Here is a 15,730-nt window from a genome sequence, read left to right on the forward strand (position 1 = left end):
TAGAATGTAATACTAGTGAATCACCTAAAAGTATCTTTTCTTTTTCTTTTTTAAGGTAAGTACTTTTGACACGATTTTTACATTTCTTTCAATGAAATCTCTTATGCTCACCAAGGCTGCATTCATGTGCTCACAAATAAAGTAAAAACACTAATATTGTGCAATAGTGTTATCATTTAAAATACGTTTGTGTATGTTTTTGTGTGTGTGAAAATATGCTGCTTTTATTCAGCGAATATGCATTACATTGATCGATTAAAACAGTAAAAACGTACAAATGTAACAAAAAATACATTTTAAATAAATGCAATGCTTTTGAATTCTCCTTCCATCAAATATAAAGTGTTTTTAGCAGTGATAATATTTAGAACCATTATTGATAACTGAGCACAAATAATAATTGAACAAATCACTATATTAGAATGATTTCTGAAGGATCATGTGACACTGAAGACTGGAGTAATGACTGCTGAAAATTAATCTTTACATTAATAAATTACGTTTAAAAATAGAATATATACTGCATACACACACACACACACACACACACACACACACACACACACACACACACACACACACACACACACACACACACACACACACACACACACACACACACACACACATATATATATATATATATATATATATATATAACAATGTGTAATTTGAGTGTGTGTGTGTGTGTCTGTTTAAATATATACATATCTTTTTTCATTGTAATAAAGTTTCATATTAATACGGTTTAATGTATTTTTATCAAATAAATGCAGTTTTGGTGAGCAGAAGCTTGTTTTCACCACTCAATAAAAAATAGCGAGTTATAAAGTCAGAAATCCCAATTCTGAGAAATAATTTAAAATCAAAATCAAAATTAGAAGAACTAGTAATTGTAAGAAAAAGAAGTCAGAATTTAGATGACTTTTTTTTCAGAATCAGACTGTATAACTCTTAAAGAACTCAGCAAATGAGATAACTCAAATTAAGTCGATGAAATCATAAAATCAACACAACGAAAAACACTTTTGCTGTATGTAAAATTGTCATGTGTAAAAATATAAGAATTGTAAAATATTCCATATGTATATGCTTTGATTTCAGGCCTTTTCACACAAGGTCAATGCCTAGTTTCATGCCAGTCAGCAAAAATGACCTTTTGTAGCGTGATGTAATTTTATAAAGTGTAAAGTACTGGATGGAAATATTTCAGAAAGACTGCACTGTAAAAAAAAACTGTAATTTTACGGAATTTTACTGTTTTATTTTACAGTTTTTTCCACGTAATTTTGAAATACAGTTTAAAATTGTAAAATTACAGAAAGAGACTGTAAATTTACATATCTTATGTAAAATCACATGAAAAACATGTCAATGTGCATAACGTCCCAAAAATATTTTTGAAGATTTATTTCACATAATGCGCTATATTTATATGTAGTATGTGCAGTATGTGTGTGTGTGTGTACGTGTGTGTGTGGCATTAATAATATAATGCCATATTTTTTAATAGATTAAAAATATAAATAACAACTGTACAAAAGTTAACGTTCATTATTATTATTATTATTATTATTACTATTGATATAATATGTTGTATATGTAGCCTACATTGCGTGTTTGCATAAAAGAGCAGGTTAATCCTTTTTTGAACAGGTTTGTTGAAAAATCCTTCTCGAAAGAATCGTATTTCCAAAGTACTGTCAACTGACCACATCTTCTTCCGCTTGTCAAAATAGTTCTGCTCAGTTTGGTGTTTTATTACGGATTTATTCTCATAGTACCGTTTCATAATTTGATATAATAATATAATAATATGCTGATATTAAAATAAAAAAAATAAAAAATGTAATATTCGAACTGAAGGAATTCCCGCCCTAGCGCAAGGACACATTCTCCTCCAAGCACGCAGTGGAGCTGCTGCGCGCGCAGAAGGAATAACTCGACCTTCAGTTTCACGGTCAATCTTCAATCTGAGGCGAAAATAAGCAGGTAAAGTTCATGTTTTCTCATTTTGGTCATTACTAAATGCTATTTCTACTATATATGAGTTCTAAAATTTAGAATGTTTACCTTTTTGAATCGTTAAACCAGTATTTCAAACTTCGGCGCTGACCAGTGCCGTTAGTCGTTAAGTGTGGGTAACGTTAACTTCTAATGTTATTTTGTCCCTGAGGGAAAAACAGGCTTACTTTAAGGAAAGTCGTTAGCTGGTTGTCTACGATACTGTTATTAAATATTATTATCATTTGTGGTTTAAGAACTCATAAATTTAACAGTTAGCTCAGTTAATGTTAAGTTCGAATATGTAGATGTTGCCAACTTTACCGAACTTCGACGCATAATGCAGTGTTTTTAATCAGTTTTGATATAACGTAGACTAACTATGTTCCGTACAAAACGATGTTCCGTACAGGTGACGTTTTAGCGCCGATTGCAGAATAAATAATTACAGTTCGTACATAAACTATATATCTGTGTCATCCTTATGTTTCTCTCTTTCACTCCCGATCTAAACAGAGACCAATCCGCTGTTTGTTTCAGTAATATTTGAGTAAGTTTGCTCGTTGCGCCCACCGCGCTTGTAAATGGACAGTGGGGAAGATTTACTTCAAAACTTCAGCTTGGGAGGAAGACAACTAGAGCAGCGAAAATGTACATTTCTATTCCACTTATGTTTCTCACAGTACTACAGCCTTTATTAAATGAATATTATGTTATCACAAATTGTTAAATATATTACTTTTTGTTGAATAAATGCTTTGAAATGGGAGTGTTTAAGCATCGATTGCGGGCGATAACCACTTAGCGTCACCCTCACCTGAGACTGGCGGCAGAGATCTCTTACTTTATGAAGTTTTCACATTGGTTAACCTTTTTTTTTTTAATTAATCAGTGCCCTTCTCGTTTTCTGCATCTTCAGAAAGATAAGGAAATTATGTTCTCTAACCTTTCACATAGTTCATGCTTAACTCACATGTCATAATTAATATCACGACACAATCATGCCTAACTCGCATGCGCCCTTTATTAAAGCAGCCATTAACTTGTATTTTGATCAAATAAAAAGGTAATAATCTTTGATATTTATTGGAATTATGTTTTCTTGCAGTTAAAATAAATAAACAGCTCACTTTTGATAAGTTAAATGTCCATTTTCGCCGATAAAATCAAGTAATAAGCGCTGTACGGAACATCATTATAAGCCTGTACGGAACACCGTTAACCCCTATCATCTTCCGTACACTGGCGGAGGTGGTACTTTTCCCCAGTTTTCTCAAAAACTATTGGTCCTAAAGACATCAATCAAAGTGTAGACTGTGTAATAGGTATTCCCCCGGAGAATGAGCACACAAGCATGCTTGTATGTCTTTTTAAAACGGAGGAGTGGTCACTGGCGTGCGGTGAATAGCGAAAAGTGTACGGAACATGGTTAGTCTACGTTACATAATAGTAGGCGTCGTCTAAAAGCAAAAAAAAAAAAAAAAAAATCATATTTTTCGAGGCGAGATTGGATGAAAATTCTGAATTTAGAAACAGACTCATTAGGACCAGCGCTTAAAGTGACGCGCGATTTGAAACGTTATGTTCGTCTGCATTTCTCCCTCTTCAAGCACTGGTTATTACGCTTGTATAATGAAATTCACTTAACTACTTTAATTTGTCTGCATGTTTTACTCTTTTACTTCCAGATATAGTCTTATTGAGGGTCTGAAATATCGTTACAGTCAGTATTTAATCACTTTTTAATAAATTATTTCTGTTGGTTACCCTTTATATCTGTCTATCGGTTAAGCAAATATTTAAAATATTAAAAGTGTTTCAAAAAGCTGGTGAAACCATTGACCAGTTAAAATTGTGAATGAAAAAACAATGTCTGCAGTGTGTCATCTGAGAATTCATATAACCTTGTAATCTTGTAATCTACGCCTAGGGAAAAAAGTTTCACAACTTCTGTTTTAATCACCCTTCTATAATTAAAGACTGTTATAGCTTATAGGGATTATTGATAGACTCACTGATAGGGATGAACAGGTGGCGCAGATAAGGTTCAGAACCATAGATATAAAACATTTATCAATATATTTCTTTGTATTTTTGTAGATTTCCTTAAAATTTCACATTTACATGCTTTTTTTCTCCTTACAGATAAGTTCAGTGAGTGCTAAAACCATGGTCAACATGAAAGGGTGAGTTGCAAAATGCAAAGATGTTCACATATTACACTTGTAATAGTTGTGGTGTTTATGGTTTATGAACTTTATGTTTTCTGTTCACCCAGTCATAGTTAACGACCACATCACCATCTTCTGCAACGCTCTGATGTTTGCTTCATACAACTGCTTGAACATTTCATACCCAGGAAACCAAGGAGAAACGCAAGAGATTGTGCAAAGGTAAAAACACACACTCATACACTCACTCTCACACATATCACACTCACACGTGTGTTCTCACACACACTCACACTTTTTCAACACACACTGAATTACGCATCCTTACATACACTCACTCTAACACACACACTCTCACACACAGTCACACACGCACCCACACACAGTCACACATGCCTACTCACACACACAGACACTCACATACACGCAGTCACACACACACATCCTCACACTCACATACACATTCTCTCACATGCATTCTCACACACACACTCAATGTCACATATGCATCCTCACACTCTCACATATACACACGGTCACACACACATCCTCAAACTGACACACTCTCACATACACACACTCACAAATGCATCTTCACACTCGCACACTCACGTCCACATTTGCACACATGCATCCTCACACACACACTCACTCTCTCAAATGCATCCTCACACTTACATACTCTCAGATACACACACTCTCAGAAACGTTTCCTCACTCATACACACACTCTCACACGCATCATCACACACACAGTTACACAGTTTCACATACTCTAACAAATGCATCCTTACACTCACACACTCTCACACACGCATCCTCACACACACTCTCACACACATTCTAATACAAACATCCACACACTCTAACATAGACAGTTACACATGCAACCTCACACACATTCTCTCTCTCACACACACACACTCTCACACGCATCTTCACACACAGTTATACACTTTCACATATTCTTACAAATGCATCCTTACACTCACACACTCTCACACACGCATCCTCTCACACACACTTCCTTATACAAACATCCAAACATTCTCACATAGACAGTCACACACACTCTCACACACACTAACATACTCTCACACGCATCCCCACACAACCTTCTAGGGCTGCATAATTAATCACATGCGTTTTTCAGGCGTGTCTCGTCATTAAAGTCGGTCCTGTGATTAGTAGTAAATATCCATCACCTGTTTTCAAATTAAGCAACATTTAATAAACAGAGCTGTAGTTCACTGACAAGCTATGCAGTATCCTGTTCATAATCTAATGCGATTCATCTGCAAATGCATCTGACAACTGCATGTGGTTAATTGTGCAGCCCTACATGCATCCTCACACTCTCATCCTCACACAACACACTCTCTTACATTGTCACAACCTTCTTAGTCTGCCTCACACACAACTACCTCTCACATACTTCTTCACAACATCCACCACAAGCATGCCCTTTACAAGTTCTTATTGTTCTGCTTTTATTTTAAATATATTCACAGCATATGGTACAGTCCATGTTTTATTACTAAATATGTTTTTTTTACTCAACAGATTCCTTTTTAAGATGAACCCCGAGAAGGGATCGAAAGTGGAGAAGACCACATCGAGAAAGAAATCAGCAGTCAGTCCAAAGGTTCTTTCACTGATTAACAAGATTGCGGACTTTGAAAGGATGGAGTAAAACTTGGAGTGTCAGATCTTCCTACATTGCCTAGCAGAAATTCTTGACAGTGTCAAAGACTTAAAATACTTGCTGATTATTTGCTTTCATGGTTGATTTTTTTTTTTTTTAATGCATCATCTGTTGTCAAGATGAATTAATCTGTTCACAGGTGGTTCAGTTTTAAGGACAAATTAATTCTTATTTTTTATTTGTTTACCAATTTGCTATATTGTTGCAGTTTTGAACAATTCTTTTGTGTGTTGTTGCAGTTATTAAATATATATATATATATATATATATATATATATATATATATATATATATATATACTGTTGCAGTTATGAAAAAAAACTGAATTGTATGTGGTTGCAGTTGTGATCTAATTTAAACTTTTGGGCTTATTTTTTTATTGGAATATTGTTGCAGTTTAGCTATAATCTCTATACTGGTATATTGTTGCAGTTTTGTACAAAGAATATTAGTAAATTGCAGTCCTGAACAAACTATTTGTATATTCTTGCAGATTGGTCAATAAATTATTAAACACATTTTTGCACTTACAGCTGATTATTTGAATTAAAGCAGTGTTCAAACTTTATGATAATTTAATGGTTTTTTTCTTATTAACTTTCCACAATATTTATGTAAAACATCTTATCAAACATTAAAAGCTGAAGAAAATACAGAAAATATGTAAAATTACAGCAAAAAACTGTATTTTTGAATTACGGAAAATTACTGTTACTTAATGTGCACGTTATTTAACGGTAATTTTCCGGCACCCCAGCTGCCGGAATTTTACCGTTTTTTTACGGGATTTTTTTTTACAGTGTGTCTATATGTGTGCGCTGAGCATGCACTGCAGTTAGCAGAGACTTGTTGTGATTTTATCAGCAGATTGAGCAGAGTGATGATGTGCGAAGGATATACACCTCCAACAGTGCCTACTGTATCAATACTTCACTCTACACTGCAAATTCTTGCTTTTGGATGAGTTAACAGCTTCTCCGATCCCTGATCCTTTTTAGTCTGTCAACAGACAAAAGAGATTTAAAAGGACTCAGGAGGAGGACTCAGTGGAATTTCTTCAAGATGCCTTGTGAAATATGTGCCTTGTGCTGTACAGTAGCTACATAACAAGGAAAAGTGATTACACAACGGTAAGCAAACTGTCAAAGGGATGTCACGGACTAAAAATATTGCCTGGCTGGCTGGCTGCAATACCTCTTCACAATGGAGCTAAAATTAATATACCTTGCACTTACCAAATCATGTATTTTAATTTGCAAAAGGGATAGCTGTTATTTCAGAGGCTAATGCATCCTGAAGTTCACTCTTTTAAATAAAATGGAACTTTTTAAACCAGCTTTTTTAATAGAAAAGGGAGTTTGTACTGAACTGTGACATTATTATTATAGACTGACAATTCCAAAACCTATAAGAATCTTCGAACTATGAATAAATCTGATCATCAATTCAAACTGCGGACTGTTTAAGACGACTGAATTATTGAATTCTGAATGAATCTTTACTTTGTCACAGTGGCATGAATTAATATTTGACTCAAAATAGTAGAATGTCTAAGCCAGGCATACTCAAACTTAAAAAAGGCCTTTTTATTTAATAAAAGATCATATAATAGCTTCCATGGAAGTCCATACAACTTGTGCAATATCTATAATTTCTTCTGTAAGGTTTTCTGAAATTCATGGAAAATCTTGTTTTTGAAAGCCATGGCCACTATCTACTTTCATTTTGTGGAATAGAGCAGCAAATCATTTGAATATCTCCATCTGTTAAACATATTCATTCGCATTTAAAAAGACATGAAGAATAAATTATGACCTTTTTTTTTTTTTGCTGAACTATTCCTTTAAAAGATACAACATTTAAATACAGTCTAATTCCATTCTCAGGCTTTGCTGTACAAAGTGTTTCATGGCTCTTATGGTTAGAATATGTTGCGCGCGCAGTGACCTTGATATCATAAACTCTGTCCTTCACCTTTTCTGACTGATTGTATTAAATGTGGTGTATTCATTTTAACTCGTTTTTATAGATGCCTATAAATTACAGATAGGATGACAGGACATGACAGTTCATGATGGCCTTCATTACAATAAAAAAATTATAACAAACATCTGAACTTTTGTATCCGTTAAGATTATCGACAAAGTGAATATATATTGTACGATGCGTTATAAGAATCAGATTCAACATAAGCATACTGTTACAACATGTTTCATATGAGCTGACATGTTCCAACAGGAGTCTATGAAGAATTTGTTTTCTGACTTCAGGAAATTGAAATATTGATTAAATACATGGAAAACATTTTTGAATTAGATTAGAAAATCTAATCTAATCTAAAATCTAAAATCTAAAATGTTAAAGGCAGGTTACCAATTGAAACCCCAACTAGCAGTTAACATCTTTATATAATGGAATAGATTTCTTTACTTTATTGACACTGATATACTGAAGACTCAGTCAGTTTGCCATATAGGGGAAACCAGAGAAATACAGATTTTCCTTCATATCCCACAGACTACAACAACAACAACAAAAAAGAAAACCACAAAAATCTAACCTTCCATTGGATAATAAGATTTTAAAATGAGGGGGAATATCATTGCGAAATAATTTTTTACACATTGGACACAATTAATGGTACCCTTTTATTCAATACTTTTTGAAACCCCATTTGCCAAAATAACAGCTTTGAGTTTTCATCTATAATGCCCAATGAGGTTAAAGAACACCTGATAAGAGATCAGAGATGATTCCTTCATCCAGAATCACTCCAGACGCTTCAGATTCCCAGTTCTCTTCAGTTCATCCCAGTCCTTGTCTACAGGGTTCAGGTCAGAGGCTAATTAATTACTTCCATCTGACTATAGAAGTTAGTCCCATTCGAAGTTCCAGTTGGGTCTGATGACAGAATATGCTGGGGATTGTTTTTAGATGAGAGCATTTTCTTTTCTTGATTTTTTTTCTTTCTTGAAACCCTCCCAAACAACATGTGGTGTAAGTGCTGTTTGAAGGTTTTCTGACCCCGAGACTCAACTATTTTCTGCTAATTCTCCAGCTGTGGTCCTTTGAGAGTCTTTAGCCACTCAAACTCTCCTCCACAGCATGCATTAGGATGGTACAGACAAACGTCCACTTCCAGGCAGATTTGTTAAATTGGTGATGGTGGAAAAGGAGATTTTCACTGCCCTAGCTCTTTTCTTAAAATCACTTTCTAATTTCTGAAGCTCAATTATATTTTGCTGCACATCACACATATGTGATGTTTGATTTTTTAGAAGTTGGCCTTTGTATTCCCTCCTATTTATATTTCCTGTGAAACAGGAAGCCATGGCTGGATAATTTCATGTTCATAACACACCCTGGTGTGCTCACAATAGTAAATATGAATGGGAATATATTTCACAGATTTACTCATAAGAAATTCTAGGGGTGCCAATAATCGTGTCCAACTTGTATTTAAGAAAAAACATTTATTTCATAATGAGATTTCCCCCCATTTTCAATTGTTTTAGTTCAATGAAAGGTTAGACTTTTGTGATTTAGTTTTTTAAATAAAAGATCAGAAGGATTAATAAAAGCAAGTTTATTCTCACAGCCGCCTTTGATCATATTTACCAAGGCTACCAACAATTCTGACCATGTGTTTTCATTACACTGTTCTTTTTTTCAATGGAAGGTTGGCTTTAATAATTTATTTTACTGAATAGTTCTTGGGTACTAAGGAAGTGGTAAATTAATTAACTTAAACATGCAAAATCATTTAAATCAGATTAAATACTGATCCAGTCATGAGTTGAAAGCAGCTTTAAGATAGACACGCTGACAAAATAATTTTAATAATTTATTTTAAAGGGTAATTTGCATTATAGCTACAGATTACAATGGAAGGCTGTTTCCCCCCCCCAAAATAAATAAACAATAAAAAAAAAAAAACAGTTAAATATAAACCCAGCACTTCAATAAGATAATTGTGAGACAAAAGGTCAGAATTATTATTATTATTTTTTTTTTAATCCCGTAAATGGCAGTGTTAATAGCAGTCATTCACTGTACCTTTTAACCAACAACCATAGACTATAAATGGAAATTAGTTTGAATTCAGAAGGGATCAAAACTTCAGACAGCAACAGAAAAATTTGACATTAATATTTTAAAATAATTTAGTTGAAAAGTCCAATGATTGCATGTCATTTTTCTCAGGCAGAGAGACATGTAAAGACTATTACTTGTTATTGATAAAAAGTAAAAAAAGGTGTTGCAACTGTACCCTGCTATTTAAATTTAATTTAAAAGAGAAGAACAACAAAGTATTCCCGCATTCCACATTAATTTGCTCTTTCTAAGGGTTAAGAGAAAGGAGCAGAGAAATATATGGCTTGGCAGGAGGACACGCTGCCCTTCTAGTCCCTGAGCTGGCAGCTCAGAGCCCACCTGTCTTTCTTCATTTCACCTGTGACATTTTGTTGTTTGTTTTCCAGCAATTCTCTGTGGGGACGTTTTTTTAATCACTGATGATCGGGTCAGAGAGCAAAGCTTTACATCAACCCCCCGCAATCTGCCCCAAAAGCAGGTTCCTCACGCTCTTCCGCACAGCAGCCCCAACGGAGCCTCTGCACACTCACAGCTGTCATTCCTGTCTGGCCCGGGTCTGACCTGCTGCACGGAAGAGAAGGCAATAATCCCCTTCACTTGGGACAGAGGGGCAAATGAGCAGACGTCTGCTGTGTGCAACACCATCCGAGGTCTAGTGAGGAAAGGTGATTGCTTTATAATAATGGGAATGTGTGCTTTTGAGGTGGTGAAAGATAAAAACATAATGGTTCACCATTAGGGATCGACCGATATATCGAATTTTATATCCAGCCGCGAGAGGGCGCTCTATCTATCTCTGGCAGCATAGAGTGCCCTCTCATGCTGGATACGGTAATGTTTTCTATTGGTTCATTTCTCTCGGTTCATGTCAAATTAATTTTGATAAATAAGTCGCACCTGACTATAAGTCACAGGACCAGCCAAACTATGAAAAAAAAGTGTGACTTATAGTCCGGAAAATACGGTGTGTATATATATATATTAGGGGTGTAACGGTTCACAAAATTCACGGTTCGGTTCGATACGATACACTGATGTCACGGTTCGGTTCGGTACGTTTTAGATACAGCAAAATGTAAAAACATCTCAACTTTTCAGAATGCCGCAAGCGCACCGCGGGTCATGTGACAAGAACTAACCAATCAGCTTCATCCTTTCCCGTAACAACGCTGAAAGCTCAGTCAAGATGAAGGAACAGGTGATCATGGTTGTATATGGATTGCAATTTTAAAATAAATTTAGTAGCAGAGCTACTGCAAGCGATTTTTAGAGCTGCAAATCCATTTATCCTTTGCTGAAATTTCCGCGTCTCATGGAGAGAGCACGTCATTGTTGCTTAGCAAAGGAGGAGAAAGCGGCGCAACTAGCGTTTTCCACGCGTTTTTAGGCACGATATGTGAACGGCCCCTAAGGCGCTCGCTCACAGAGGACACACTGAAGGCTTGTTGCAAAATGTCTAATCCAAAGTGCACCCAAACACCAGACCTGTTGGTTATTGGAGGATCTTCTATTTCTGGTCTGTTAAACGCATTGGCCATTTTGCAACGAGCCTTCAGCGCGTGCTGAGTGAGCGAGCGCCTGACTGAGTAGACTAACATAAACATATAACTATAAGTTGGTGTTTTTTTCTTCTTCGGGAGTGTCAGGGGCGTTGCCTGTTACGTCGTTTTGGGTTATTGGGCTACCTTGTTGAACACATATCATTATATTTCTCGTTTATATATATATATATATATATATATATATATATATATATATAATTAATTAGTCCAACGAACCGTTCGGTATACATAATGCGTACCGAAACGAAAGCCTCGTACCGAACGGTTCAATACGAATAAGCGTTTTGTTACACCCCTAATATATATATATATATATATATATATATATATATATATTAGGGATCGACCGATATATCGAATTTTATACATCGAAACATTTTAACATGATCTTATACTGTTTTAAGTAAACAATGTTTTGATCAAAATTTGAAAGTATAAAGCAGAGTATTTGAACTATCAACTATCAAAAATATATTGATTAAAGTAATACCTGACAGAGCACAGATGAGACTGTTTCAGAATAAATTACATTTGTGCCAAAAAAAAACAAAGGAAAAAAAAAAAAACAAGTTCACGTAAAAGCCTAATGTCGAGCCCTGTATTGACAATGTTATTGTTGTGAGTTTCATGCTCTTTAATATTAATTTTTGTAATGTTGTTGTTGTTTGTCTTTTTCTCATTGTTACAATGCACTTACAATGCATTTTTTTTTTTATTAAATATTCTACCTATTAGTGATACTGCTGTGAATTGCATGTTGTTTTTGTATTTATTTTTTTATATTGGGTATCTAAATTAACTTTATAATAAGTAAATGTGGTTTAAAATCATAAGATGTTTTTTTCATTGTTTTCTAGCAAACACTAGCAGCAAGGTACATTAGTGTTAGTGTTTTGTAAGTATTAACTGTCTATACATTGCACTTTTGGAAAAAGAAGCTATTTTGTCTTTTTTTAATTAAAATTTATATTTAAATATATTTTTAAAAAAAGTACAAGATTAGGCTAACTGAATGTGATATCAAATAAGGGTTAGCACAAATTTAATCTAAATGTAATCCAAAAGTAATCAGATTACGTTACCAAATATATGTAATCTAAGAGATTATATTACTAACTACAAATTTTTTCATGTAATCTGTAATCAGTAACTGATTACAATTCATAAGTAATCTACCCAGCTCTGTATATATGTATATATATTATATATATATATATATATATATATATATATATATATATATATATATATATATTTTTTTTTTTTACGTGTAATTAATTAATAGTAATAAAGTGAATATATTTGGAATTAATTATTACTATTTTATTCTTCTTTTTTTGTGGTCAAATTGTTTTATCTTGTTAAGGAAATATCTTTTTAATTAGGTTCATAATTAAAAACTATTAGTAGTAGTAGTAGTAGTAGTAGTATTTACATTACACAAGTACCACAAATATATAACAAACACAATTGTCTTTATCTTTACTGCAAAATACTACCGCAAAGCATAGTTTGATTTTCAATTAACCAAGCATGTTCTTGGAATGCATTTATTCAATAATTGATAAAATGGCCCTATGCTCCCCAAGGCCAGATAATCGCTGCTTCTCGGACTTTAAGAGTCTTGTTCTTGCTTGTGAATCTAATGCAAAAGTGTACATTTCTGCTGTGTGTGCTTGTGAAAAATGAATGGAAAATGAAACCAGAGTAGAAGATGAAAAACCTTTTAGCTCTTAAATGCATGTGTCTGAGAACATTAGCTCTTGTCATCGTTTGCTACTCGGGCTGTAATTGAAAGCAATGTGGGTCCTTCAGGGATGTGAAGATGCAAAGAAAACTCAGCCTCAGTACCATCATTTGGCAATTCCTTTTATTGTACTGCATAATAAATTCTTTCTACATTTTTTTAATGTGATTATTCTACAAAGTTTTACAGTACGAAGCAAAAGGGGAATACATTTATCTTGAGTTAATCAGTCTGAGTTTAAGACCCCAAACTTACTTTGGTGGAATTAATTTAGTTTCTTCCCAATAAAAACGGGGGTGGACTTAGTCTGTACTGATGACCATGATTAATTTTCTATTATGCCACATATCATCTCTATCCCAGAAATGGCTTTAAATGAACTCATTCAAATGAAACCAAGAGGCGGATCATGCAATATCACTCCAAATTTGCTGAATTTTCTAGTTTTAGAATCACTACACTGTAAGTGAGAGGCACTGGAACATTATTGTGGCATTTAAGCTGATAACAATATAAGTCCTTGAGTCAAACTCCCATTAAAAGAATTCTTCACCTGAAAATGAAATGTATTCACTATCAGGCAATACAAGACGTAGATGAGTTTATTTCTTTATTGGAACAGATTTGGAGAAATTAGCATTACATCAATTGCTCACCTCTGCTTGATCCTCTGAAGTGAATGAGTGCCGCCAAAAATGAGAGATGCTGCATAAAACCTCACAATAATCCACATGACTCTCGCTGATCAATAAATGTAGTGTAAAGCTGTGTGTTTGTAATAAATCATTAAGTCTTAAAAAAAAGTCCTCTGTTTTTAATATTGCTTTCTCCAGTGAAAAACCAGTCTCATCTGAATCAGGAGGGAAATATACACAGCTCAAGCACAGACTAAAAGTGAAATTATAATGTATTATAAATAAAATAGTCAAAAATGGCTTCGTGATAAGAATAATTAATATCAATGTGTTGTTTGGTTTTACTTGTTTGTACTTGTACTTTATTCTCAATCTATAGTAATAAAGGTATAACGTAAATACTATTAAAGTAGTTCTGTTGTAGCATTTCACTGATCTTTATTTAATTTATTATAATTGTTTTGGTCAAGTGTTTGTATATGCAGCTGTATTTTCTAAATGTGCTCAAGGAATTTATTATTGTAATGTACACAGGATGCATTAAAATACCTTATACTACATGAAAGTGTGTGTACGTGTCTGCAATTTTAATTTAATGTTTTTATTTTTTTATTTTTAATATACTATTTTAGAATGCTGAAAATACCTTTTTATTAACTTACAGTGTACTGGTAATGCATGTATAATGAGCTGAAATGCAATTAAAATGTACTAGAAGTACATTCAAGTGAAGCTTAAAATATAACTGTACTTCAAGAATTATAAAAGTGTATTTTAAATAATGCAAAAAGCTACAGTTAAATGATACACTAAACAAAATTATAAATGCAACGCTTGTTTTTGCCCCCATTTTTCATGAGCTGAACTCAAAGATATAAGACTTTTTCTATGTACACAAAAGGCATATTTCTCTCAAATATCATTCACAAATCTGTCTAAATCTGTGTTAGTGAGCACTTCTTCTTTGCCGAGATAATCCATCCACCTCAGAGTTGTGGCATATCAAGATGCTGATTAGACAGCATGATTATTGCACAGGTGTGCCTTAGGCTGGCCTCAATAAAAGGCCACTCTGAAATGTGCAGTTTTGTTGTATTGGGGGGTCCGGGGGTCCAAAAACCAGTCAATATCTGGTGTGACCACCATTTGCCTCACTCGGTGCAACATCTCCTTTGCATAGAGTTGATCAGGTTGTTGATTGTGGCCTCTTCAATGACTGTGCGAAGTTACTGGATATTGACAGGAACTGGAACACGCTGTCGTATACACTGATACAGAGCATCCCAAACATGCTCAAGGGGAGACATGTCCGGTGAGTATGCTGGCCATGCAAGAACTGGGATGTTTTCAGCTTCCAGGAATTGTGTACAGATCCTTGCAACATGGGTCTGTGCATGATCATGCTGCAACATCAGGTGATGATCGTGGATGAATGGCACAACAATGGGCCTCAGGATCTTGTCACGGTATCTCTGTGCATTCAAAATGCCATCAATAAAACGCACCTGTGTTTGTTGTCCATAACATACGCCTGCACATACCATAACCCCACCGTCACCCAGGTCCACTCAATCCACAACACTGACATCAGGAAACCGTCTCAGACGATCTTGGAGGTGAAGATACTGGATGTGGAGGTCCTGGGCTGGTGTGGTTACACGTGGTCTGCGGTTCTGAAGCCGGTTGGATGTACTGCCAAATTCTCTGAAACACCTTTGGAGATGGCTTATGGTAGAGAAATGAACATTCAATTCACGGGGAACATAATTTATAATTGTGTTCAGTGTACTTGTACTAAAGATACAGTATAT

The 15,730-nt window shown here is 34.5% G+C and overlaps 1 long non-coding RNA gene across 1 annotated transcript; it reads left to right on the forward strand.

Moving 5' to 3' along the window:
- The first annotated feature begins 1,855 nt into the window (after positions 1 to 1,855).
- LOC113081504 (uncharacterized) lies at positions 1,856 to 6,042 on the forward strand. The gene is made up of 4 exons (XR_003282237.1): positions 1,856 to 1,992; positions 4,150 to 4,190; positions 4,283 to 4,397; positions 5,739 to 6,042. It is a non-coding gene; the product is annotated as an uncharacterized LOC113081504 (long non-coding RNA).
- Positions 6,043 to 15,730: the final 9,688 nt, after the last annotated feature.

This window comes from Carassius auratus, chromosome 5 (genome assembly GCF_003368295.1).
Source record: "Carassius auratus strain Wakin chromosome 5, ASM336829v1, whole genome shotgun sequence".
Taxonomy (NCBI): Eukaryota; Metazoa; Chordata; class Actinopteri; order Cypriniformes; family Cyprinidae; genus Carassius; species Carassius auratus.